General features: G+C 34.2%; 1 pseudogene; it reads left to right on the top strand.

Annotated features, from left to right (window-relative positions):
- Nucleotides 1-19,138, top strand: part of LOC120116802 — a 37,384-nt pseudogene extending 18,246 nt beyond the window's left edge.
- Nucleotides 19,139-27,665: the final 8,527 nt, after the last annotated feature.

Here is a 27,665-nt window from a genome sequence, read left to right as displayed (position 1 = left end):
TTTCTGACAAAGGTGGTTGAACTTGGGCCGCAGTGTCACGCCATCTCTGGGCATACTGTCTGAATGTTTCGTTGTTCTTTTTCTCCAAATTTTGGAGAGTCCTGTTACATGGCGATACTGCTCTAAAAATGCTTTAGCCAAATCTTTCCAAGATCTAATGTTGGCTTTGGTCAATTGAGTATACCATTTTAAAGCCGGTCCTGTCAAACTATCCTGGAAGCAGTGAATTAACAATTTCTCGTCCTTCACATATCCTGCCATTCTTCGACAAAACATAGTAATGTGGGATGGATGCATGTAGTACCGTCATATTTATCAAATTCGGGAGCTTTGAACTTGATGGGAGGATTAGGTCTGGAACTAAACTCAATTCACTAGCATCAAACCCATAGAATGATTCAGTTATTTCCACAGATTTCATTCGTTCTTCTAAGTTCTTGATCTGTCTGGTCAGTTCTTCATTTACTTTTTGTTTCTCATTCAACTCATTCAAATCTGGGATCAAATGCTCAGTATTAAGATCCCCTATTTTCACATCGGATATAAGCGGATTTTTGCTTGAAGATGCAGGATCCACTTGTTGGTTTTCATGTGGTTTGGCTTCTTGAAATGCAGATGTACGAGCATTGATTTGTATAGGTGTAGTACCATAATGATAAATTGGTTCTGGTGGAAACACTAGAGGATATATGGGTTCTTGGTCGAAAGATACAGGATTTTCATGCATTTTTCCACTGATAACCTGCCTTTTAAACAAGTCCTCTATTTTCTTCATCATACTGTCTTGTGAATTTGCAATACTGGCTTCAATTTTTTCCAGCTTCATTCTCATTTCTTCTTGTTCTTTATGATGGTTGTTCCTCAATACGCTGTATTTTATCCTCCATAATTCTTAGTAGCTTGTCTAGTACCGTAGTGATGTTGTTTCTCTTTTGGCCAGAATAACTGCGATTGAAAAATCTTTTATTATTTTTTTTAAATTTAATTAATGAATTTTATCTTAATAATAAAAAATTATAAATTTATTCATAGAGAAAATTATGAAATGAATGATGAATGTATGCAAAATGTATGTATGCAAAAAAGGTATTGATCCCAAAAAGTTAACTGTCATAGAACAACTTTCATCGGCATACAAAAGTTTCTTTATAATAGTTCAGAACTACAGATAAGGCGTAGCTTTCCTATTAAGCTCTATAATTTCTTTCATTAACCCTGACACCTTCTTTCCGCACTTAGAAACTGGATCAACGTGATGCTCAATTATTTTGGCTTCAACAGCTAGTTCCCCAACATATCTAGCAACTTCGCTCATTTGTACCATGGCCTCAAACACCATATTACTTCTTTCTTCACTTCTTTCAACATAGAAATTAGTTGACTTTTGCCATTGTTCATTCGTTCCTTCAAGAGTTTGCTCCAACTCAGTGATTCTGACTTGACAATTGTGCAGAATTTTTCAAGATCTCTAATGCGTCTTCGCAGTGAAGCATTTTCCTCATTACTTTCTTTGAGGTCATTAGGTCTTAGACGAACCACTTCTTGAAATAATGACTCTTCAAGTTGCAAAATATAAGTGTTAAACTCTGAATTTTTGTTTCTAGACTGATCCAAATCTTCTTCAAGTTTTGTTCGTGCTTCTTGCGTTCTTTGATTAAGCTTCTGGATCTGAACATCTTTGTTTCTGCATCTTCGCATCCAATTTATAGCCACTTCCTGCTCTACCTCAAGTCTGGTGTTGAAATTTTTTCTTTCCAGCTCCCATTTTTCTTTTTCAATATTGGATTCTTCCATCTTTTGTCCTCTGACTTCAAGTTCAGCAATCAACTGGTTCATTTCAGATTCAAATCCCTTGGATATGATATTTTTCTCGTCTTCAAATTTATCAAAGATGTCATTCTTTATCTCTTCTAAATCTTTGGCTCGATCCCTTTCTCTTTGCATTTCATTCATGATCTCGCGCTGTTCAGCCTTGTGTTTTATAATTCGCTCTCTTCTGTCAACCTCAAAATCTTCCATTTTTTGCTTTCCTTTCTCAAGGCTTTTGAGTAGACGGTTATTTTTTCCTTTCAGATCTTCAACTCGTCTTTTCTCGATGTTCAATTCTCTGGTCATCTGTATTGTTGCTTGGCTTGATCCTGATGCTTTCCGGGATTTATAACCTGGTAATTTTTGTAAGCTCTGTACTCATCCTCACCTTTTTCTTTATCTTTTCTCAACATTGCACATTGTGATGAATGAAATTCAATGTCAACCCCCAATATAGCTTTATCTTGTCTCATTTGTTCTAATTCTTTCAACCAGCCTTCTCTTTCTGCTTCAAACTCAGCTCTCAAGATTTCAATCTCTGACGGAACCACCTTAATGCGATCTTCCATAGAGATATCCTCATTTTGATCTGGTAAAGGAATATTTTCGTTTTTTTCTGACAGATCTCCATTCTTCATAATCAGGAGTTAGCATTTCTTTTGCTGCTTTAGCTCGGATACAAAAAATTGTTTTCCAAGCTGTAACGGCTTCCATAATACTTCTTTTATAATTTTTGCTGTGGAATGTGAATTCAGATGACTGTAATCCAGCAGTGACAGGTACAAATTGACGACCTTCATACTGTCTTATGACCAGAAGTGGTGCATATCCAATTCATCCCCATAATCCGAGCAACATTATCCAGTTGTAATTTCGACATTTGTAAATGAATTCCCTTTGTATTTGCCACGGGGCTCGCCAAACAATGTCATTGCTTTGCAGATTTCGAAAGGCATTAATCTACATATCTTTCTTAATTTCTTTCGGCCATTCCTGCTCTAGAAATTCTTTTAATGGTGAGTAATCCGTATTAAAGCGTCGGTATGAAACCTTTTCTGTCTTCCAGAAATTAAATCTCCGTTTGTTTGGGTATTCCAACAATTCTCTTTAGCCGGTATAATTCCACAACAATTCAAGCCAAAGCATAATGAAGGCAAGAATTATTGTGAATATCATCAGGAGAAAGGGCATAAAATTCAACTATGTCCTGAGTTTAGGGATTGGTGCAAAAATTGATGAACAATAGAGAAATAGAATTCTTTGAAGAAGAACCAGGAAAAAAAGAAGATGATGTTTGCTCATCAGAGGATTCTAAACCTAGTCAAAGAATAAATGATCCTGTGATCATTAATGTGAAATCATCTACGGTGATTCCTGCACCAATAAAGCCGAAAGTAGTTATCACCACTCCTCTACCATTTCCATACAAAGATACCCGCAGGGTACCTTGGAATTATACTACAATGTTTCAATGTAGGAGGATCTGTTTCTCTAGAAAAACAGAAAGAAAAAACAGAGTTTGAGTACAACATCGAAGTCTGAAGCAGTGAGCGAAGTCGGTTTCTTTACGAGAAGTGGGAGATGTTACTCTCCCGAAACATCCAATGCTTCAGAACAAGTGAAAGCCAAAGGAAAAGCCATAGCAATACCTCAGAAGGTATTTGATGATGAATCCCCTCCAGCATTCAATGAGCCTGTGACAGAAAAACAAGCTCAAGAATTTTTGAAATTTTGAAACATAGTGAGTATAGTGTGGTTGAACAACTACACAAACAACAAGCGAGAATTTCTATTCTTGATCTATTGATGAATTCAGAAGCACATAGAAATGCTTTGATGAAAATTCTCAATCAAACATTCATCCCTGAAGATATATCCCTCAATAAACATGACCGAATTGTGGGACATATATCCGCTGACAATTATATAACGTTCACGGATGATGAAATACCAGAAGGCGGAATGGGGGTCAGTAAAAGCTTTGAACATCACGACACATTGTCAGGGTCATGTATTGCCAGGAGTATTGATTGACAATGAATCCGCTCTCAACTTGATGCCTCCAGTCACACTTCAAAGAATGCCTCTGGATCAATCACACATGAAGAGTTATCAGAATGTAGTACGAGCATTTGATGGTACTCAAAAAGAAGTGCTTGGGAAAATGGAAATACCGTTGTTAATTGGCCCAGTCGTGTACAATATCGACTTTGTGGTGATGGACATCCACCCCACATATAATTGTCTATTAGGGAGGCCATGGATTCATTCAGCAGGAGCCGTTCCTTCTTCATTACATCAGAAATTGAAATTTGTTGTTGATGGACAACTAATATGCGTCGGTGCTGAAGAAGAAATCATTGCGTCTGTAACAAGCGATGTTCCATATATCGACACCAATGATGATGCTCTTGAATGCTCTTTTCGAGCTCTTGAATTTGTAAATGCAACCTTTATTGCAGAAGGAAATAAAATTCCATATCCCAGATTGTCTGATTGCACCAAGATGACAGTACAACAAACTTTAGACATCGGAGCTAAAGCTGGGAAAGGTCTAGGAAAGAATCTTCAAGGGATTTCAGTTCCTATCAGTATAAAGATGAAAAAAGATCGTTTTGGGCTAGGGTTTAAGCCCAATTTTCAGCAAAAGAACAAAGAGATGAAAAGAAGATGTGAAGACAGAAAGGCAAAATTGAAAGGAGGTGAAATCCTTTGGAAACACATGTCTTTCCCACAGTTGAAGACCATATTCAGATCAGGGGGAACAATTAATGTAGAACAGCAGCTTGTTGAAGCCTTTAAAGAAGAAAAAGTTGACGAAATATCAAGACATAGTCGAAGAAGCTATGAATGGATTATTTATCAACATGATCATGAATGACAACAAAACTGGCAAATACTTGGATAGGATTCGACCATGTCTTCCTGGAGAAACACTCACCAGTTGGACTACTGAAGATCTTCCTATAGTTTTTAATATTGACGCAGAGTAATATTCAGAACTAATCTTTATGTTTAGTTCAAAAATATGAAAACTTTTTGTTATCTTGTAAAAGAAATTATATTAAATATAAGAAATTTTCTTTAAAATTTTCATATGGCAATCATTCTTTACATTTTTTTTTACATTTTTTACATTTATTTATTTCATAAATTTACTATATTCTTTCAGAAATATGTCCGACTTAAATTTGCAGGTGTCACCATGTTAATAGCATGTGTATTCCTAAATTTAACCCATTGATAAATTTAGAGCAGCCTATATGTCTGGAAGAAATCAATGGTTGTGAGGATGAACTGGAATGTGATGTTCCTGCTGAACTATTAAGATTGGTAGAAAAAGAAGACAAACAAATTCTACCCCACAAAGAAGAGATTGAGACTGTGAATTTGGGAACAGATGAAGAAATAAAAGAGGTGAAAATTGGTACTACTCTGACAATCCAGATAAAACAAGAATTGATAAATCTCCTTCAAGAGTTCAAAGATATCTTTGCCTGGTCTTATCAAGATATGCCTGGTTTAAGCACAGATATAGTGATACACAAGCTTCCAATCAATCCAGAATATAAACCAGTCCAACAAAAGCTCAGACGAATGAGGCCAGAAATGTTGTTGCAATCAAAGAAGAAGTGATGAAACAGATCAATGCATGTTTCCTACAGGCATCTAAATATCCAGAATGGGTAGCCAACATTGTGCCCGTACCAAAGAAAAATGGGAAGGTTCGAATGTGTGTGGATTACAGAGATCTCAACAAAGCTAGTCCAAAAGATAGTTTTCCATTACCCCATAGACACATTGGTGGACAATACTGCAGACATACATGGTTTTCATTCATGGATGGATTTTCAGGATATAATCAGATAAAAATGAATCCTGAAGACATGGAAAAAACAACATTTATATCATGTGGGGCACATTCTGTTATAAAGTGATGCCATTGGATTGAAAAATGCAGGGGCAACATATCAAAGAGCCATGGTAACTTTGTTTCATGACATGATGCACAAAGAGATTGAAGTATATGTAGATGACATGATTGCCAAATCCCGAACTGAAGAAGAACATATTCAAAATTGAGGAAGCTTTTCCAGAGATTGAGGAAGTATCAATTAAAGCTCAACCCCGCTAAATGCACTTTTGGGGTAACTTTCGGAAAACTTTTGGGATTTGTGGTCAGCAAAAAAGGAATCGAGATTGATCCAGATAAAGTAAAAGCAATTCAAGATCTTCCACCACCCAATACAAAAAAAAGAAGTTCGAGGCTTTTTGGGAAGATTAAATTATATATCTCGGTTCATTTCTCAATTAACTGACAAATGTGATCCAGTGTTCAAATTACTTCGAAAGAACAATCCTGAAGTCTGGAATGAAGAATGTCAAGAAACTTTGGATATTATTAAGAAATATTTATCCAATGCCCCAATTTTAGTATCACCAATGCCTGATAGACCATTAATTCTCTATTTGACGGTCTTCGAAAATTCGATGGGATGTGTACTAGGACAGTATGATGAATCTGGAAGAAAAGAAAAAGCTATTTATATCTGAGCAAGAAATTTACCGATTGTGAAATTCGATATCCACCAATACAAAAATTATGTTGTGCTTTGGTGTGGACTACTCGAAGACTCAGACATATATGTATACCATACTACTTGGTTGATTCAAAACTTGATCCTTTGAAATTCTTAATGGAATCACCAGCTTTGACAGGCAGAATGGCTAGATGGCAGATGTTATTATCTGAGTTTGATATTGTATATGTCAACCAAAAAGCAATAAAAGGAAGTGTCATAGCTGATTTTCTGGCCAGTCGTGTATCAAATGATTATCAGCCCTTTGAACTTCAATTTTCCCGATGAAGATCTGTTGTGCATATCCTGAATGAAGAAGTCAGAACAAATGATGAATTTGCAACTTGGAAGCTTTACTTTGACGGAGCATCTAATGCTTTGGGACGAGGAATCGGGGGAGTGTTAATTTTCTCCAGAAAATATTTATTACCCTTTACAAGTAGACTGGAATTCTTTTGCACCAATAACATGGCGGAATACGAAGCTTGTGTCATGGGGTTGAAAGCAGCTATAGAAAGAAAAATCAAATTTCTCAAGATATGGAGATTCATCCTTGGTGGTGTATCAATTGAGAGGAAATGGGAAACAAAAGATCCCAAATTGTTGGAATACTGAAATTTTACCCTCGAATTAGTGAAAGAATTTGAGAGAGTTACCTTCAATTATCTCCCTCGAGAAGAAAATCAAATGACAGATGCTTTGGCTACATTAGCTGCTATGTTTCAAGCAACCAAGAAAGTTGATATGATGCCAATCAAAATGCAAGTATATGAAATTCCTGCACATTGTTAGTGTGGAAGAAGAAAGTAGATGGTAACCATGGTATTATGATATTCTGCAATATATCAAAAATCAAGTATCCACCAAATGCATCGGAAATTGATAAAAGAACCTTGAGAATGGCTGCTGGATATTTTCTTGATGGCGAGATTGTATAGAAGAAGCAATGATCAAATGCTATTGAGATGTTTAAATACCAGCGAAGCTCGAAACGTCATTGAAGAAGTACACAGTGGAATATGTGGAACACATGCAAATGGTCTTTCCATGGCCAGAAAAATAATGAGATATGGATATTATTGGGCTACTATGTACACATATTGCATTGATTATGCAAGGAAATGTCATAAATGCCAGATATATGCAGACAAGATTCATGTACCCCCATCTCCTTTACATGTAATGACAGCACCCTGGCCATTTTCTATGTGGGGAATAGATGCATTGGGGCAATCACACCAAAAGCATCGAATGGACATTGCTTCATCCTTGTGGCAATTGATTATTTTACCAAATGGGTTGAAGCTGCTTCATATACCAATATTAAGAGGTCCACAGTCTGCAAATTCAAAGAAAAAGAGAGTTTGCCGGTATGGCCTACCAGAAAGGATCATTACATATAATGCTATGAACCTGAACAACAAAATGATGACCGAACTTTGTGCACAGTTTAAGATCAAACATTCAAATTCAGTGGCATATCGCCAAAGATGAATGGGGCAGTTGAAGCAGCAAACACATCAAGAGAATCATTACAAAGACCACTGAAACTTACAAAGATTGGCACGAAAAGTTACCTTTTGCTCTATATGCATACAGAACTACGGTTCGAACATCTACTGGGGCAACGCCTTTTTCTTTAGTTTACGGGATGGAAGCAGTCTTACCAATTGAAGTTGAGATTCCATCGCTTCGAATATTGAGAGAAACAAAATTGGATGAATCTGAATGGATCCAAGCTAGATTTGATCAATTGAACCTTATTGAAGAGAAAAGATTGAAAGCTATTTGCCATGGACAGATGTATCAAAAACGGATGATGAAGTCTCATGACAAAAAAGTACATCCAAGAGAATTCCAAGAGGGTGATCTAGTATTAAAAAAAATCTTGCCTATACATAAAGATTTCCGTGGGAAATGGATGCCTAATTGGGAAGGGCCATATGTTGTAAAAAAGACCTTTTCCGGAGGAGCATTGATCTTGGCAGAAATGGATGGAAAAATTCTGAGAAATCCAATAAACTCAGATTCTGTCAAGAAATATTATGCTTGAAGAAAAAATAAATAAAAGAAAAATAAAGAAAAATAAATAAAAAAAAATAGAAAAAAGAAAAAAGAGAAAAAGAAGAAAAAGAAAGGGGGTCAAGGTGAAAACCCGCAAAGGGCATCTTGTAACCAAAGGAAGGATTTGAGTTGAAAACCTGAAAAGGCGGCTCAATGCAGGTTGATATTAGGCATCGGGCAATTGAACCCTCTTAGATTTGACAGTTTGGAAGAACTTCACATCTACAAGCATTTCAACAACGTTTGAGATCTTCCAGACAAAAGCTTACATCATTTCTCTAATTGTGTCAACTTGATTAATTTAGAAATACTTATGCTTATAATTTGTTGAGACATTTGAATTTTATCATTCTTATGCTTGCCAGAACTTTGAATACAATTCTATCTATTTCAAGTTCAATTTATTTGTGATTCAATTTATTTTCGAAAATTCAATTTATTCTTTTATATGAATTAACATAATTTTGAAATAATTTAAAGATTTCTAAATATCACTTTATGTTAATACTTTTTAAAAGCAGGAATATAAGTAAGCAAATCATCACCATCTTAAAACCATGAACATTAGATTGTTACACGGGATGCTACCGACAACAAGGTCGAATCCGCCAAATCTACTCATCAATTGCTCCAACCAATCACCATTCAGTTCTTGCATATCTGTTTTCAAAGATATACTAAGACAGTAGAAGGTGACCTGTAGCACTGATTCCAGCAAAAAGAAACAAGACATTGATATCACTGGGAAACATGTCTCTATACAGATCCTTGTGTATGTTTTTAAGGAAACCTAGAAGCATTTCCACCTCATCAGGTTCAAGTGGAGCAACTTTATTCCTTCCAACCCATACTAGATTCCATTTTCAACACTCATCAAGAACATACTTCTGGACACTCGAATGTGGCTCTTTGTCATAAGCTTCAAGAGCCTTACAGATCATTTCTGTCAATTTGGCACTTCATGTACATGTTTATAAACAGGTAAACTTTGTTCTTGGATTTCAAGAAGGCCATCATTTCTTTGTCAATGGAAAAGCATCAGCACATGGAGGAAACAGAATAAGAGAAATATGTTCTTAATTGGCAGAATTATGAATAAGCCCTTTTCAGTGTAGTAGCATGAAAATGCTTCGAATCTACAAAATCTGGCTCTACATCTAATAAGTACTGTGATATCCCAGTCCAAACATTAACTGGAACAGATGAATGTGCTCATAGCATCTTCTGGAAGTGTTCTTTGAGTTATCTGATCTGGTTTGGTAAAACTAGTTTATTGAATTTAGAAAGATGAAGGAGACCCAATACATCTTCTGGAAGTGTTCTTTGAGTTATCTGATCTGGTTAGACAGAACCAATCATTGAATTTTGGAAGATGAATGTGCTCATAGCATCTTCTGGAAGTGTTCTTTGAGTTATCTGATCTGGTTTGGTAAAACTAGTTATTGAATTTAGAAAGATGAAGGAGACCCAATAGCATCTTCTGGAAGTGTTCTTGAGTTATCTGATCTGGTTAGACAGAACCAATCATGAATTTAGAAGATGAATGTGCTCATAGCATCTTCTGGAAGTGTTCTTTGAGTTATCTGATCTGGTTGACAGAACCAATCATTGAATTTAGAAGATGAATGTGCTCATAGCATCTTCTGGAAGTGTTCTTTGAGTTATCTGATCTGGTTAGACAGAACCAATCATTGAATTTTGAAAGATGAATGTGCTCATAGCATCTTCTGGAAGTGTTCTTTGAGTTATCTGATCTGGTTTGGTAAAACTAGTTATTGAATTTAGAAATATGAAGGAGACCCAATAGCATCTTCTGGAAGTGTTCTTTGAGTTATCTGATCTGATTCAGTAGGAACCCCAGAACCGATCGTTGGAATTGAAAGATGAACTGCATGATCATCTTCATTAAGAAGCTTCTTTTCAAGCTTCTTCTGCTTCTTCCTTTTCAAAAATCATAGCCCAAGTTTTGCCTTTGCTTGTAATTGGGATCATTGCATAACTTCCTATCTTTACTAGAAGAAGTGCATCAGCAGCCTTAGTCATTTAAGCAGCACATATAAAATTTGCCAATTCTGCAATTGATGAATCTGGACCACATTTCTCTAGGGCTATTGAATTTCAGCATCTGAGAATCCCATTTTTGTCAAGTATAACAGTTTATTCTCCTCATCAGAATCAGAATTCAAGATTTCTCGGTATCTGTGAAATCATCTTGAAAGGTCACTTCATAATCAGATGAGTTGTTATCAGAATCAACATGTTGCTTGAATGCAAGCTTTTCAAAAGCTTATACTATTGAGTTTTATTCTCAAGAGATTTTATGACATTATATCTACATTTGTCAAAGATGATATTCTGATTTGAAGAAGAAAGATCTATTGGGTTTTTACAATTGAAGAAATACTCAATTCACCAATCTGAAATCAAATAAATTAACATTCATGCATCATATTTAGGCATTTTCAAAAATAGATGCATTTTCATTCATTTTTATTCTTGTTGAATTTTTAACAGGAATTTCAAAGATTTTAGCAAAGATTCAAATCTATCATTTGATAGATTAGCTTTTCCAGAAAAGGTTCATAATGAAAGAACTCATCTGAAGAAGGAAGAAGAAGTTCATAATGAGAAGAATTTGTTCAACCTTTTACCTAAATTCATCAAATTGATGGATTATTTTTTTCAGAGAAAGTTCATAATGAGAACTCATCTGAAGAAGGAAGAAGAAGTTCATAATAAGAAGAATTTGTTCAACCTTTTGGTTTGAATTCATCATTTGAGGGATCAACATTGCCAGGAAGAGTTCATAATGAGAAGAACTCGTCATCTGAAGAAGGAAGAAGAAGTTCATAATGAGAAAAATTTGTTCAACCTTTTACCTAAATTCATCAAATGATGGATTATTTTTCCAGAGAAAGTTCATAATGAGAAGAACTCATCTGAAGAAGGAAGAAGAAGTTCATAATAAGAAGAATTTGTTCAACCTTTTGGTTTGAATTCATCAATTGATGGATCAGCTTTTCCAGAGAAGTTCATAATGAGAAGAACTCATCTGAAGAAGGAAGAAGAAGTTCATAATGAGAAGAATTTGTTCAACCTTTTACCTGAATTCATCAATTGATGGATTATCTTTTCCAGAGAAGTTCATAATGAGAAGAACTCATCTGAAGAAGAAAGAAGAAGTTCATAATAAGAAGAACTGTTCAACTTTTTGCATAATTCTATCACAGAAGGAGATAGATTAGCATCAGCCTTTCTAGAGAAAGTTCATAATAAGAAGAACTCATCAAGAGCTTATTCAACCTTTTGAATGACTCTATCACAGAAAGGAGGTCATCATCATCCCCAGCAAAAAGTTCATAATAAGAAGAACTCATCTGGAGAGAGAGAAGAATTTATTCAATATATCCATTATGATCAAGTAAAGCCAAATGGATAAAAAATTTATTATCTTTCATCTTTGCCCTATTCTTGTTAACACAAGAATGAGCAAAGAGGGGCAGCTGAAGATACTAATTTTTTATCCATTATATTTATTATTATTATTATATTATTATCATTATTATTATTATTATTATTAAAATATATTAATAATATATAAATAATTAATTACAGGCCAATTACAAATGGACCGGCCCAGTTACAAACAAACCAGAACCGGTCCAGAACAAACCAGAAACCCTAAACATTTGGAGGTTTCAGTTAGGATTTCCTAACCCTAATCTAGCCGGCCGCCTCATCACAGCCGTTGGATCTAAGAGATCCAACGGTCCAGATTGCCCCAGATGGAAACCCTAGGGTCTGATACCCTAGGGACACGCGGCCGCCGCTGCTATCTCGCCGCCTCCGCCGCTGCCACGTCCCAACCGAAGGCTCCAGAAGCTCCAACGCCAGCCGTCCACGCCATGCTACGGGGTGAGTCACCACTGGTAGTCCGGTGATTCACCGAGACCCCATCTTCGGACCGGTCCGATGGCCACACCGGTGGTGGCTATAAAAGATATACTAAAAAACAGAAAAAAAAAACGGAGAGACAGAGAACACAGAGAGATGGAGAAAAAAAAACAGAGAAAAAAAAAAGATATACTAAAAAATATACCAACGATCTCAGTCAACATCAACGCAGCAAGAAAAAAAAAGGAGAGAAGAGAGGAAAGAAGCTTACTCTGTCATCGGAGAACCCCAACCGTCGCCGGATACAACGAAAACCGAAGGTATTTTTGTAGTAATGCAAGATAGGTGAGTTTTACAAACTCTATTTATGTTTAAAGTTTTATGGCCACTATTTTACATCGTAATTTAATCATGGTTTTGAAGTTGCTTAGATGTTTATGTGCAATTGTTGTGATATAAATCCACATGGTATGCCTTTCTTGCATATGTTAGAGGATGCTCAAATTGTTGTAATTAATATGTGGACCATATTTTATTTTGGGTAAAATACACCAGGGTGTCACTAAACTATGCGAAAATGATCTTTTTGGTCACCGAGCTTTGAAAAGTTACAAAATGGTCCTTAAATTTATCGAATGTTACAAAATGGTCATTGCGATTTAATAATTGTAAAGTTTGATAAATTTAATGACTAATTTTAATTGTTTGACAAAATTTAATGACCGTTTTGTAACTGTTTAAATTAATGATCATTTTGTAATGTTTGAAGTTCATGGACCAAAACGATCATTGAGCATATTCCAAACTTCAATGACCTCTGGTGGACTTTGTCTTTGATTTTTTGGGTAAAGTGTTCCAAAGATTGCTAAACTATACTCTAATGATCTTTTTGGGTCATTAAACTTTTTGAACGGTTACATTAACTTAATGATTAATATCTCTTTGGTCCCTCAATTTTAACTAAAATTTTTTATTTTGATAATTTTCCATATTCTAAACAATAATTTTAAAAAATTAGAAAACTTTTGAAAATATATGAAAATTCATAATTTACTTTTTAAATTATAATTTTTTTTTAAAAAAATCAATAAATTCTTCAAAATTTGACAAAGATTTCACCAACTTGTATTTTGCCTTTTTAATAATAACATAATAATTCATTCTCATGTTATATGGAACATTTATTTTATTTTGACTTGTTGAAATCTCGACTGTTCTTCTGATTTGATAAAAATTCAAATAAACAACTATATGTTATTTAAAAAATTTATTCAAATAAACAATAATTATTTTTTTAGGCCAAACCAAAAACGGATTTGAAAAAAAGTCGATTCTAGTTTAATCCGACTCAATTTTTTGATGGGTCAAATTTTAATGGTTTCATGTAATTTTTTTAAGAAAAATCCTATCAGTTGAAAATTCAAATTTATTTAATTTCTTCTAAAAAATAAATATTAGTTCATTTTAAAAGATAGTTAAACATTTTTAAAAACAAGTATATTAGAAAATTTCATCGAATTGAACATTTCTAATTTTGATTATAAACAAAAAATAATTAAGCAGCTTTTTTTGGCTTTATTGTTATTTGAAAGGAGCTAGGACTATTAGTCAATAAATCTGAAGGATTTCGGAAATGAATTTAATCAACCAAGTTGTTTTTAAGTTATAATTTTCTTATGATCCTAAAATTTAGTTTAAACTTTAGTTTATTTCCAAAATTTTGGCTTTCGATTTCTCCAAGTCAAGCTTCGGTACCTTGTAGAATTTCAGAGATCAGATGAAGATAGAATTTGAGATTTAAAATTTCAACGAGAAAAACTCTATGATTTTCCTCCATAACCATAACTTGCTAGAATTTATAAAAATATGTCTTGAAGCCACTAATTCCTCATTAATTATAGTGACAATCTATTTCCTCAATTTGAGGGACAATAAAACTATCAACCAAATCATTCAAATGAGGCACAGTATAACCAAAGAGATTCTAGGAAAAATTTTAAATCTCAAAAGTTTATTAATTTCTCGATAGCACTATGATCTTAGAGGACTCTGGTAGTCATCTTTTTGATTAAATAAGTTGTTATAATGAATGATTTTAAAACAAGAAAGGCGAGCAACTTCAAGAAAAATGTCTATCCTTTCTAATGAACAAAACTTTGGTACACTTTTAAAACAAGAAAGGCGAGCAACTTCAAGAAAATGTCTATCCTTTCTTTAAGCATCACCATCTTGCTTAGGAGCCTCAATGCAAGTTGGTTTGTGTAGAATGCCTTTGTTTGATAAGTATGTCATTAGCTCTTTGGTTGAAATATTCTCTTCCATTGTTAGGTCCCAAGGTTTGAATGTTGACTCCAAATTGATTCTTCATAACCTTTGACAATGTGTACATATAATTGGAACTTCAGACTTGTTTTCATCAAATAGGCCCATGTGATCCTTATACAATCATCAATGAAGGTAACAAATCCGAACCCCATATGTCGGAATGAATCAAAGTGAATGGAGTAGAAATTTGAATTTTTTGTTGGAAGTGGTATGGTGATGTTTAGAAAGTATACAGACACAAAATAGGATACTGGCTTGTTATGCTAGTTGTGTTGGGGAAATGCTAGCTAATATAAAGAAGTTGCTTCTATCATTTTATAGTCATGGTGATCATCATAGAAGTTGATGCTATCTCATATCTGCGTGACTTTACAAGTTGTTTGCTTTGGTCATGGGAACCTAGGAAATTTTATCAAAGCATGACCTTCATGAAATTTATTGAACTATTCTGTTTAAAACTTTTTATATTATTTGAAATTTCTCAAGAATGAATTATCCAAAAGCTTAGGCCATGATGTAATGGAATTTGTGGTGATTTGATTTTTTCATCACTTTTGTTCTTATATTTGAATGAAGTCAGTGGTTTAGTTCTAATTGAAATTTCTCGTGGTCATTCTAATTGCTACCTTGATTGTGGTGCATCGTGTACTAATGAACATTTTGCTTGTCGAGTTTAACTCCCTGAATGTTTGTTTAACAAGTAATTAACACGAATGTTTCAGAGTTTACGACAATCCAAAATATCACCTTGCACTTCAATGTAGAGGCCGTGGATGTTGTTAGCAATACGAAAGGTCAAATGTCCAGCATACTAACCAGAAGAGTTGATACAGGGGAGGAATCTGTGCTCGAAGCAAAGGGCTTGTTTTATGGTATAGGACATTCACCAAATAGCCAGCTGTTGCAAGGTCAAGTAAAACTTGACAGCTCAGGATACGTGATAGTTGAGGAGGGTACTGCTAAGACTTCTGTTGAAGGTGTCTTTGCAGCAGGAGACGTGCAGGTAATCTTCCTCTTATATCATATTAGTTTGGGACCAGTTAACAAATATCTCATCTCCTCAAAACATTGACTTGTGTGTCAGCAATGCCTGAATTTATGGTATGTTCGCCTTAGCATTTCAAAAATATAGGAGTATTAATTAAAAATCATAAATGCTTGTGTTTGGAATATTTCGTAATACCTTGGTATGGGCATTAAAGAATCTAAGGATTGCTCTAGCATCATCAGTTGAAGTAGGTACAATATAGGGAACATCAAGGAAAATGACAGTGCAATGCTCACATATGTTGTTGGTGGACAAGAGTAACCCAATTGTAATAATGAGAGAGCGAAACTTTTCTTTTTGTTCTTCAGTGTCTAAGATTCAAACCGGTTATGAGCTCAACAAGTCAAATTTTTGGTCTACTTTTCATTTCTCTCTTATAATCTGTAATCTGTTGGATGGGTCTGACATGCAAGAAACCAAGAGCCAAAGGGGTTTGATTTTGATTTTATCTTTTATTTTTTTTAAGTTTATCTTATTCCTATGATTCTCTATTATCTATTCTCAATTTTATTTATTTCATAAGGTTTTCTTTATCCATCAACTTGTTGTAGGCTACTCCCTTAGAGTTTCATCATCATAGGCAAAAATAGGGGACGAGAAAAGGTCGAAGAACCTTCTTCAAAATCTGAATTTCCTGTTCATTGCCCAGTAACTTGATCCCAAACTCGGGTTCATAACGATGGGAATTTTTCATAAATGCCTATTTAAGTGACACTCTAGTATTTGAAAATGATGAAACTAAATTGATATGTTGGCTTTCATGAATAGAACTTTTAGATTTCAGATTTGTAAAAAAATTAACATATAGTTCCAATTTATATAATAAAGAATTGTCATTATTGGATTAATCCTAGTCAACCATTATCAATTTGGTTGAATATTTATAGCATAAAGTTCTTCCAATATTCTGATTATTTGGCAAGACTGCATAGCCTGCTATATATTGAATTGTTTTAAGGAGTGTCATTTTATCTTTCATGGTGTATATGATTTCTAGAGAGTGCTTCTGTCTGACATGTATGTCCATGCATATAGTATTAGATTCAGAAAACTAGTGTTCTTAGGTGTAGGGTGTTGCTTCTGTTGTATTTGCTGCGGGAAAGACAATTTATAACCCATGTTTCTGTTAGGATAAATGTTGGGCATGGACGTTTGTTTGACAGGAGCATGTTCATATTTCCTAAGTTTTCCCTTATGTTTGTAGTCAGCCTCCCATTTGTCCATATTCAGTTTGTGGTGTCGAATATGTGTATTCCTGTACGATACATGATCTTACTGATGACCCAAAGAAACATAAATATAACTATGGAAAACTAAATATTTTCTTTTGATGGTTTCCTTGCATGAAAAAGACCATTGATGAGTTCTTGGAAGGCTTACTGCATTCTCTTCATGACATGAAATGTTGGGCATGGACGTTTGTTTGACAGGAGCATGTTCATATTTCCTAAGTTTTCCCTTATGTTTGTAGTCAGCCTCCCATTTGTCCATATTCAGTTTGTGGTGTCGAATATGTGTATTCCTGTACGATACATGATCTTACTGATGACCCAAAGAAACATAAATATAACTATGGAAAACTAAATATTTTCTTTTGATGGTTTCCTTGCATGAAAAAGACCATTGATGAGTTCTTGGAAGGCTTACTGCATTCTCTTCATGACATGAAACATGATGGTGCTCGAGTTACCTGATGAATTTAAACTACCATCTGGCTTCACGTCTTTGAAGAAGTCTGTATATAATGAATTTGTCTTGCAACGCCATTGGTTCATTTCATTAACAGGACCATGAGTGGAGACAAGCTGTAACTGCTTCTGGATCCGGATGCATTGCTGCTTTATCTGTTGAAAGATACCTTGTTAGAAATGATCTTCTGGTTGAGTTTCATCAGGTATTTTTCTTTCTAACAAATGCCAACTCCGGTGTTCTTATTATATTTTGCAAGTATTTTTGTACTGTCTCAATGATCGGCCTTACTAAGCTCCTTCGGAGTTATATCACACATGCTTTTATTATATTTATCATGATCATATATCTTGCAGCCTCAAACTGAGGAGGTCAAGAGAGAACTGACGGATAGAGATATTCAAGAAGGTTTTGACATTACACTCACAAAGCATAAGGGCCAGGTTTGTACCTAATAGGCCTAGATTTGTTTTTGTTTTCAGTTTTCAATTTTTTCTTATCAATAAACCAGTATTATTCATTTATTCTATTTCAGTATGCTTTGCGAAAGTTGTATCACGAGAGTCCAAGGCTTTAATGTGTATTATATACTTCACCAACATGCGGTCCATGTCGGACTTTGAAGCCAATTCTTAGCACGGTATATTAGTCCTAATATGTTCAAACTTCATGCTGTTTAGCTTGCCGAGTTGGACTTGATTTGCAAAATCTTCAACGTGATTTATTACCGGTTTTATGTTTCAGGATTACATAGATTATTAGACTACTAAGCTTGTGTAAATCTCATTCTCTGAATCATTAGCCGTGTGATTATGATGGAAGTTAAAAATTATATCATATTGTTTCACAAAGTTTCGCATGCATCTGACACATCTATAATTATATGCAAAATTATATCATGCAAAATGAAATTTTGTTTTGCTTATCTTTCACTAAATCTGTCTATTTACAGGTGATTGATGAATTTGATCAGAGTGTACATTTTATCGAAATCGATATCGAGGAAGATCCAGAAATTGCTGAAGCTGCTGGAATTATGGGTACACCATGTGTGCAGTTTTTCAAAAATAAAGAGATGCTCAGGTTGGCTAAACTTGTCCTTTTTCATGTATATGCAAAAACAAACTTGTTATATTGTTAATTGATGAGTAGGCTTGTTGCAAAAGAAATGCATCACTATCAGTTTTATAACGTCTAAGGATCATAGTACTAAATTGCGGTTGCGGACGTTACGGCGTGATTTGTTTCTTAAAAGTAAATATGATTTTAGATGTGGTTGTGGTGTCGCGGTGACCTTGAAAAACGTTACGATGCGGCCATTACGCTGCATTGCGGCCACAATTTAATACTATGCTAAGGGTCAAAATAAACTTCTTGCCTCCATCCAATTCCTCTTTTTCCTGGTTTTACAGGACTGTATCCGGGGTCAAAATGAAGAAAGAATACAGAGAATTCATTGACGCAAATACATGAGAGTATTGACTATCATTCATTTTGTGATTCAATTTTGTTTCTTCATTTTTAAAATGATATCATGTATCAATCAACTGCACGAAAGTTGCCATTGCATTATCATTTTATGCTCCAATGATCTTATGATCAATCTTTATATTCGGTCATTTTTCGTTTATGAGCTTCGTTTACAAGGTTGACTACATGCTGCTAACAAGAACAGTCTGTAGCCGTTCCGTATTCGAACCTTTCGATGAAATGTATGTTCTTTCTAACATAGGTTTGTGCATTTGGTCATACTCATGGAGTTGAATTACATTGATAGACATGGAAAATCTTTGTTCCTTTAACAACTTGCATCACTTTATAGAAAAAGAATGGACTGATTTCTGATTTATACAGTGTCCTTTGCATCACTATTTAGATCTACACCGTTTATAAACTTTAGGATTTCTCTCCGGTGTGTTCACTACTTATCTCGTGACATCCTCATTGTGAGTCATCATCACGATTGTCCACGCTGCCTACTTCGTCCGCTAGGACACTCGACGTGAAAGAGAGTAGTTAAAGAGTTGTTTTGATACCACTGATCATGATATCGTTATCCTTTTCCAAAAAAATGTCTGATAGGATGTACAGCGAGCCACTTGTAAATTTTAGAAATTCCCTTCTGTTTTTCGATGTGGGATTTATGTTCCCTACTTCAAGACGTGACATTACAATGGCAAATGTAAAAATTTAACAACATTTACTGTCTAATACCAAGTTATATATGTTTTTGGAAATAAAGGTGCGGTGGAATTGCCACTCCCTCGGACATGTATCCCTTTCCTCTGGTGAATAAATGTTGGTTTCATTATTATAACCAAAATTTGGGAATTTTAAGTTCTAAATTTTAAAATTTGGTAAATGTTTTGAAAGTTAATAAAATATAATTTATTTCAATAAGATAATTATAATAGTTAATAGATTTTATAAATATGTATATCTTTTTAAAAAATAGTTTTTTAGTTTAAATATTGGATTTTGGCAAAGATTTCATAATTGAAAATTAAATAAATTAATAAAATATAATTAACTTTTGTATATTTATTCAATGTGTCAGTACAATGAAGATTTTGTTTTGTAGAGTGAAAAAAATGAAATGGTGAGAAATTGAAGAGATAGAAAAGTGAAAAAAATGGAAAATAAATATTTTTTTCATTGGTGTGTAGCAGTTCAAATTTTTGAGTTAACATATGAGAGTTGAAGATAATTTTGGGTCGGTTAGGGTATTAATTGGATCATTTAGGCAAGTGAGGCTTTATTTATGTGAGAATTAGCCCAATTGGACATAGAAAAAAGAGATTTTTATGAGAGCTTTAAGGTTGGGGGGCCGAAAAGGTGATTAACTCATTTAAGATTTTGAAGGCAAATACCATTTCTCTCACTTCATCTCTTCTCCTTATTTGCTTCCTCTTCCTCTCCCCCCCCCCCACCCCCACCCCCACCCCCACCAATTTTTTTTTGAAAACCCTCAATTTAACACCTTAGAGATAAAATCTCAACTTCATCAAGGCAAGAAACATTCATAGAGTTTCAAGTGCTTTAATTTGAGTAACATATCACTCATTTTGGGAAGCATGAATCCAAGAGTGTTTATGGTGGGGTTTAATTCTTTATCTATTTATGGAGAGTTTTAGAGCATGCATTTGTTTCTAAAATTTTCCCTTAGTCTTTATTGAAATTTGATAGTGATTAGAGATCATTTTTGATGTTGTTTGATTAACAAAAGAGCGAAGAAAACCCTCAAGGATTAGAGGTAAATGCAAGCTTGGTGATCTTGATTAAGGAGCTTCCTTTGGTTGATTTGATGCATGGTAGTGTATCATTAACACCTTGTAGTATCATGGCTATCATAAAGATGATGCTTTGTGGTAGAATATAACTTGAAAGCATTGTGTGTTGTTTGATTTTGGCTTGAAATGCTTGTTTAAGTGTTTGACATAAGATATTTAAGTGCTAAATGATCCTATATGACCCTTGAGAACCATAAAAATGATGCATGACCTTAATAGTAATATGTAGAGAGGGTTTGAGAGTAATTTTTGAGCCTTAGAAACCATTTTCTAGGCTTTGGTATTGATACTATTATAGTACCGATACCAGTTGAATGAGTGTGTAAAGATGAGCAAGTTTAACTTAAAGTTTCGATATAGTTGTTCATGGTATCAATATTGTTCATAAGTTATCGACACCAGATGCTTGATATCGATATCGAGGAGATTTATTTAAACATCAAAGATGGAGTTAGTATCGATACACAAGGTGAGTGTCAATACATGAGATAGTGGTATCGATATCAGTCTAGTGGTATAGATACCCCATTTATTTTATGAACTTCGAAGATATAGTTGATCCCCAATGAGGTAGTATAGATATTGATATGGAAGTATCAATACTTATTTTATATTAAATAGTTTTTAGCCTTGTTTTAATATAACTATCGACAGATAATATCAATACTTAAGGGTTAGGTATTGTAATACCCCAAATACCAAATTAAGGACTTTATTGAAAGGATTTAAAAATAGGAGGATTTATTAGATTAAATGATAAAAGATAAGAATGATTAGGATTTGTGGTTTAGACTAAATGGTAATAATTGATGATTTAGAGGGCATTTTGGTCTTTTAAAGGAAAATGAATTTAAAATTTTTATTAGTAAGGTATTAAAGAAAAGGGAAAAGGGGAAAGTAGATACCAAAAAACCATTTTCCTTTTCTTCTTCTTTCACGTGGATAAAGCCTCCTCCATAGCTCCAAAGGTAAGCTTCAATTAATCAATTTTTCCTTTTGATTATGGGTTGTTTTTACAACCTTAAGTGATATAGAAGCTTAAGGAAGGATTAAATGAGATTAAAACTATGAAATAGAGAAAATATTAGAGATTTTAGAAAATGCGATTTGAAATGATATGTTAGTATATTAGATTTTATTGATGTTTACTGGTTGTTTTGACTTGTCAAAGTAGTAAATAAGATATTAGAAGCATTGGATGAGTTTAAAAACAAAATAGAAATTTTGGTGTGATTCTTCGAATCAAATGATCTTGAGGGATACTAGATGTTTTGAGTATCTAAATAAAGGAATGTTAGTATGGATAGTTAAAGAAGAGTTTAATAGTATTGTATGGTGTGATTATAACAAATTTTGACATCATTTGGGTGATAATCGGGTTGAAAATTGGAAATTCTGGGCACGAGGGATGAATCAGCTAGGTAGTATCGATACTCATTCAATCAGTATCAATACTGAAGGGGGAGTATCGATACCGAAGGTAAGGTATCGATACCATTCAAAACATAATGCAAAAATGGTATTGATACCATAGAGTAATATCGAAACCATAGTGTGGTAGTATCGATACCATGGTATGGGTTTTGTTGAATCAATTGACGGATTTGGCCAAGAGGGGGGTGAATTGGCAATTAAAAATTTGGTGGAAGCTTTTGCAGAAAATTGAAAGTAATTGCACAGCGATTTAGAGTGGTTCGACTTTCTCAATCAAAGTCTACGTCCACTACCTTAGCTATCCACACTAAGGATTTCCCAACAAATTCACTAATTTGTTCTTTCTTTTGAGGCCAAAGAGATAACCTTACAACACCCTCAAGAATATACCCCAATTCTTGAGAACACTCTTTCTCAAAGAGAAGATTACAAATTTGCAAACTTACAAGGAAAACCTCACAAGGTAAGATATTTGCACAATTCTAGAACAAGAAAAGAACACTCAAAGATAATTACAAATGAGCACAAATGGTGTTCTTGAAAGCAAAATGAATATTGAAAGGAAAAATTGGCTTGATTTGCACAAACTTGGTGTTTGATGCTTTCTTTCTTGTTTCTCTATAATTTCTTGTTGATCAAGGGCTTCAGAACTTGTTTAAATACACCTTGAATCACTTCTGAACGTTGGGGATAATTAATGAAGATAATATAGCCGTTTAAGTGTGAAAACATTTAATAAAAATGCTTGGAGCGTGGGGGGAATCGGTTCCCCCTCATAGGGGATCGGTTCCCTAAGTGTAAAATTCAAATATTTCGACCGTTGAACAGGGGGAATCGGTACCCCCTATGGGGGAATCGGTTCCCTCCGAGAATTCTGGAAATCTCGGAGCCAAACCGTTCAGGGGGGAATCGGTACCCCCTTGGGGGGAAATCGGTTCCCTCTGAGCAATCTGGAATTTTTGGCTTTGAAATGGTTCGAAATACTTTGAAAGATTATTTTGAAATTGATTTAAGATTAAAACTTAATTTTACACTTAAGTAAGGATTAAAAATGATTTTTGAAATATTTGGAGTAATGTTTTGATATTCGAATAATTATATCGAATATACTTAGAAAATCATTTGGAAAATATTAAAATTCATTTAACTTAATTTGTTATATCGAAATATCAAAATGTTTTCAACAATCTCCCCCTTTTTGATATAACAAAATATTTTAGTAATTTTAAGATTTTGAAATCAAGTTTTGAAATTACTCCCCCTTACTTTAACACTTCTCCCATTTATCATTTTTAAAACACACTTAAAACACACACTTCTCCCCCTTTTTGTTAAATCAAAAAGATTCAAAGAAACGTGAAAAACATTTAGCCAATTGATTAGGTATATGTATGCATAAGCTGCTAAGATCACAATCAAGAGAAACGTTAGCCATTTAGTTCCATAATCAATATTCATAAACAATGTGATATGGTAAAATTGGTCATATTGCTAATAATGATAAATGATGCAATAATGAATAAATCACACCAAACATATAAGTTCACACCATCCATAAATCCAAACAAATTCACAATCCACAAATTCAAACATTCCAAAATATTCAAAATGTTAAAACAATGAATTTGGAGTTCAAAGTAAAACATTTAATCACATATCCGGATCAGGATGAGGAAAACGAGCTCGCATAGCGGCCATTTCGTTAGTGAGGTCATTAATACGTGCGTTGGTTGCTTCATTATTTGCACGCATTTCCCGAAGAATTTCTAATTGTTGAGTTCCCATTGTGGATAAATGAGACTCTATAGAATTAAAGCGCGAATCCATGGTCGCATATCGGTAATCAAATGTCTCCATAAAAGATTGAAAATATGGAGGCATTTGAGTCGATTGTTGTGCTTGCTCTTCGGGCTGCTCAGGTTCATCTTCAGCTTCATCGATGTCTCGCATTAATTGCTCAAGCTCGAGATCTTCGTCAGCTTCGGGTGGAGCTTGTAAAGAACTAGCTCCCGGAGTTGTTGCAGAAGATCGAACCCATTCACCGGTTTCTTTATTTTTGACCCATCCCGCTCTTGTTAAAGAAAGAAATTGATTTGTTCCTTAAGAGGAAAAGCGGCATCTAGACCAACTCGAAGCTTGGCTTTAGAAAAGAGATTACTAAGGATACAACCGTAAACTAGTGAAGAACAGAGTTTCTTATTTGGCACTAGGTTAACGGTTTCAACGATCTCAGCAAAGATAATATCGAAAGGTTTATTTTTATGTTGTGTTCAAAACAATGCAACCACCAAAGGTCTAAAGCTCTGAGAGTGGAATAACGACCCCCGGATGGTCGAAACCACCAAGTGATCATGAGATGAAGAAAACGCTCATGAAGATCTAGAACACTTGCACTATCATTTCGTTTATATCGTGAGCCTAAAACTTGTTTTTCATTTGATAAACCTTCATTATCCAAGCCTAAGGCATTGGCTATGTAATCCGGATCAAGATGGAAATATTAACCTAGGAGGTAGGAACGTACTCCTATGGTTTTGGGTTTGTCACGATTTTTGATACAAACGACATTACAGTAGAAGATACGAACAAGTTAATGATAGACAACGGGTTCAAGTTCGAAAAGTTTATCAAATTTCCATTCATGCAAGATAGGGAGATATTTAAAGTTAATAGCAACCATAGCTTGAAGAGATGGGATACGTTCTTCCCTAATTTTATACGAGTCAAAATATTGGTAAAACCAATAACGATAGTCTTTAGGACCCGGTTGATTGAAACAAGAATTTTGGATAGTCAAGTTAGGATCAAGATTTGGAATAGGATTTTGAGGAATAGGAGGAGGATTTGGTTGACGACTAGAACGACTAGATGAAGACCTAGCACGTTTAGGATTAGACATGGTGAAGGAAATCGGAATAGATTGGATAATCTGCAATTTTAAAAACAAATGTATGCAATTCAATTAATCCCAAAACTCAATTGAGTCCTCAATATTTCAAGGTTCTCTAAAACAATCCTAATGGGCAAAGTTTTTGAAAAACTTTTGAAAAAATATGGTTTTGAGAAACAATATATGTATAGTTTTCATAACAACAACATAATCTAATCAAAACACAATAATTTGAAAAACAACAATTTTTTTTTAATTTCGAAAATTTAAATTTTTTGGAAAATTCTTGTGTTTTTGATGAAATTAGTTGTAACATCTAGTTTCTAATCACTAAACAATCAATGCCCGATCACTATTTCAACCTAGAACTGATTAAAACTAATCCTATGTTCAAAATTAATGAAATAGAGAGTTTAGAAAAATTTACCTTGAAAGATGAAGATTGAGGGGATTTAGATGTTGTTTGCACGATTTTAATGATGATTGCAAGTTTAGGAGATGATATTTGAAGTGAATTCCGATTAAAATCAATGATTTGAGGCAAGAATGGAGATTTGAGTGTTTGAGGGTGAGAAAAGACGGAATAGGTTTTGGGGTTTTGGGGTGTTCTGTCCGATTTTAACAGAACCCCAGGGGGGTATCGATTCCCCTGTGGGGGGAATCGGTTCCCCTTCAAAGGGGGAATCGGTTCCCTCATGGGGGGATCGATTCCCTCTGCACCAAAATGCTAAAATCCGACTTTTAAGCATACAAAATGCTAAATTAATCTTCTCTAGTGGTATAGGCAACTCATATATTGAAAAATAATTATGTTCAAACAATTAAATTAATCTTTAATCAATATTTGAACATAAAGTTAATTTTTCATCAAGAATCATAAACTCCCCCTAACTAATAGTAATGAATGCAATCAAAAATTATTATTATGAGCATTTTTCAGTATTTATTAAAAGTGCTGAATTATTTTAAACACTAAGTGAAGATAGGTCACTTAAACCTAATTCTCTCCTAAGTGTCCAAAATCTTTCCTTATCTAAGGGTTTTGTAAAAATATCCGCTAATTGATGCAAAGTATCAACAAATTCTAGAACTACATCTTCCTTAGTGACATGGTCTCTAATGAAGTGATGTCTAATTTCAATGTGTTTAGTTCTAGAGTGTTGGATGAGATTTTTAGGGAGACAAATAGCACTAGTATTGTCACACTTGATAGGAATAGTACCTACTTCAATTCCATAATCAAAAAGTTGTTGTTTCATCCATAAAACTTGTGCACAACAACTACCGACTGAAATATATTCTGCTTCAGTGATAGATAATGCAACATAATTTTGTTTCTTTGAAAACCAAGAAATCAACATATTTCCAAGAAATTGGCAAATACCGGAGGTGCTTTTCCTATCTAATTTACATCCTCCATAATCCGCATCAGAAAAAGCATGCAAGCTAAAGCTAGAGTCTCTAGGATACCAAAGTCCTAAACTAGGAGTGTCCTTAAGGTATCTAAAGATTCTCTTAACAGCTAGTAAATGTGATTCCTTAGGGCATGATTGAAATCTAGCACATAAGCAAACACTAAACATAATGTCTGGTCTACTTGCAGTTAGATAAAGTAGAGATCCAATCATTGACCTATATAATTTAACATCTACACATTTACCTCCTTCATCTAAGTCAAGCTTTGTTGAAGAGCTGATTGGAGTGTCATGAGGTTTCCCATTTTCCAGTCCAAACTTCTTGAGCATATCTTTGACGTACTTAGCTTGATTAATGAAGATGCCATCTTTTCTTTGCTTGATTTGGAGTCCCAAGAAAAATGAGAGCTCCCCCCATCATGCTCATCTCAAACTCACTTTGCATTAGCTTAGAAAATTCTTGGCAAAGAACATCATTAGTAGAACCAAATATTATATCATCAACATAAATTTGAACTACTAATAAATCTTTACCTTTATGCTTTAAAAACAATGTAGTGTCAACCTTTCCTTTTGAAAAACCTTTTTCAATTAAAAAATTTGACAATCTTTCATGCCAAGCTCTAGGAGCTTGTTTTAAACCATAAAGAGCTTTTGTCAATTTAAGAACATGATCTGGAAATTTTGAATCTTCAAATCCTGGAGGTTGTTCCACATACACTTCTTCTTTTATAAAACCATTTAAAAATGACTTTTAACATCCATTTGATATAATTTAAATTCATGAAAACATGCAAATGCTAATAACATTCTAATTGCTTCCATCCTAGCTATGGGAGCATATGTTTCATCATAGTCTATACCCTCTTCTTGAGTATACCCTTGAGCAACAAGTTTAGCCTTGTTTCTCACTATATTACCACTCTCGTCAAGCTTATTCCTAAATACCCATCTAGTACCTACAGTAGATTTATTACTAGGCCTTTCAACTAATGTTCATACTTTACTTCTCTCAAATTGATTTAATTCTTCTTGCATAGTCATAATCCAATGTTCATCATTTAATGCTTCTTTAATATTCTTAGGCTCTATGCATGAAATAAATGCAACATAATTACAAATATTTCTAAGAGAAGATCGAGTTGTTACCCCTTTGGATGAATCACCTATAATCTCACCACCCTTGACATAGTTGTACTCTCTTGGATAAGATACTTCCCTTTCTTC

Source organism: Hibiscus syriacus, unplaced genomic scaffold (genome assembly GCF_006381635.1).
Source record: "Hibiscus syriacus cultivar Baekdansim isolate YM2019G1 unplaced genomic scaffold, ASM638163v2 tig00110303_pilon, whole genome shotgun sequence".
In the NCBI taxonomy this organism is placed as follows: Eukaryota; Viridiplantae; Streptophyta; class Magnoliopsida; order Malvales; family Malvaceae; genus Hibiscus; species Hibiscus syriacus.
Note: the sequence above shows the minus strand (reverse complement) of the source record. Positions and strands in the feature narration are given on the sequence as shown.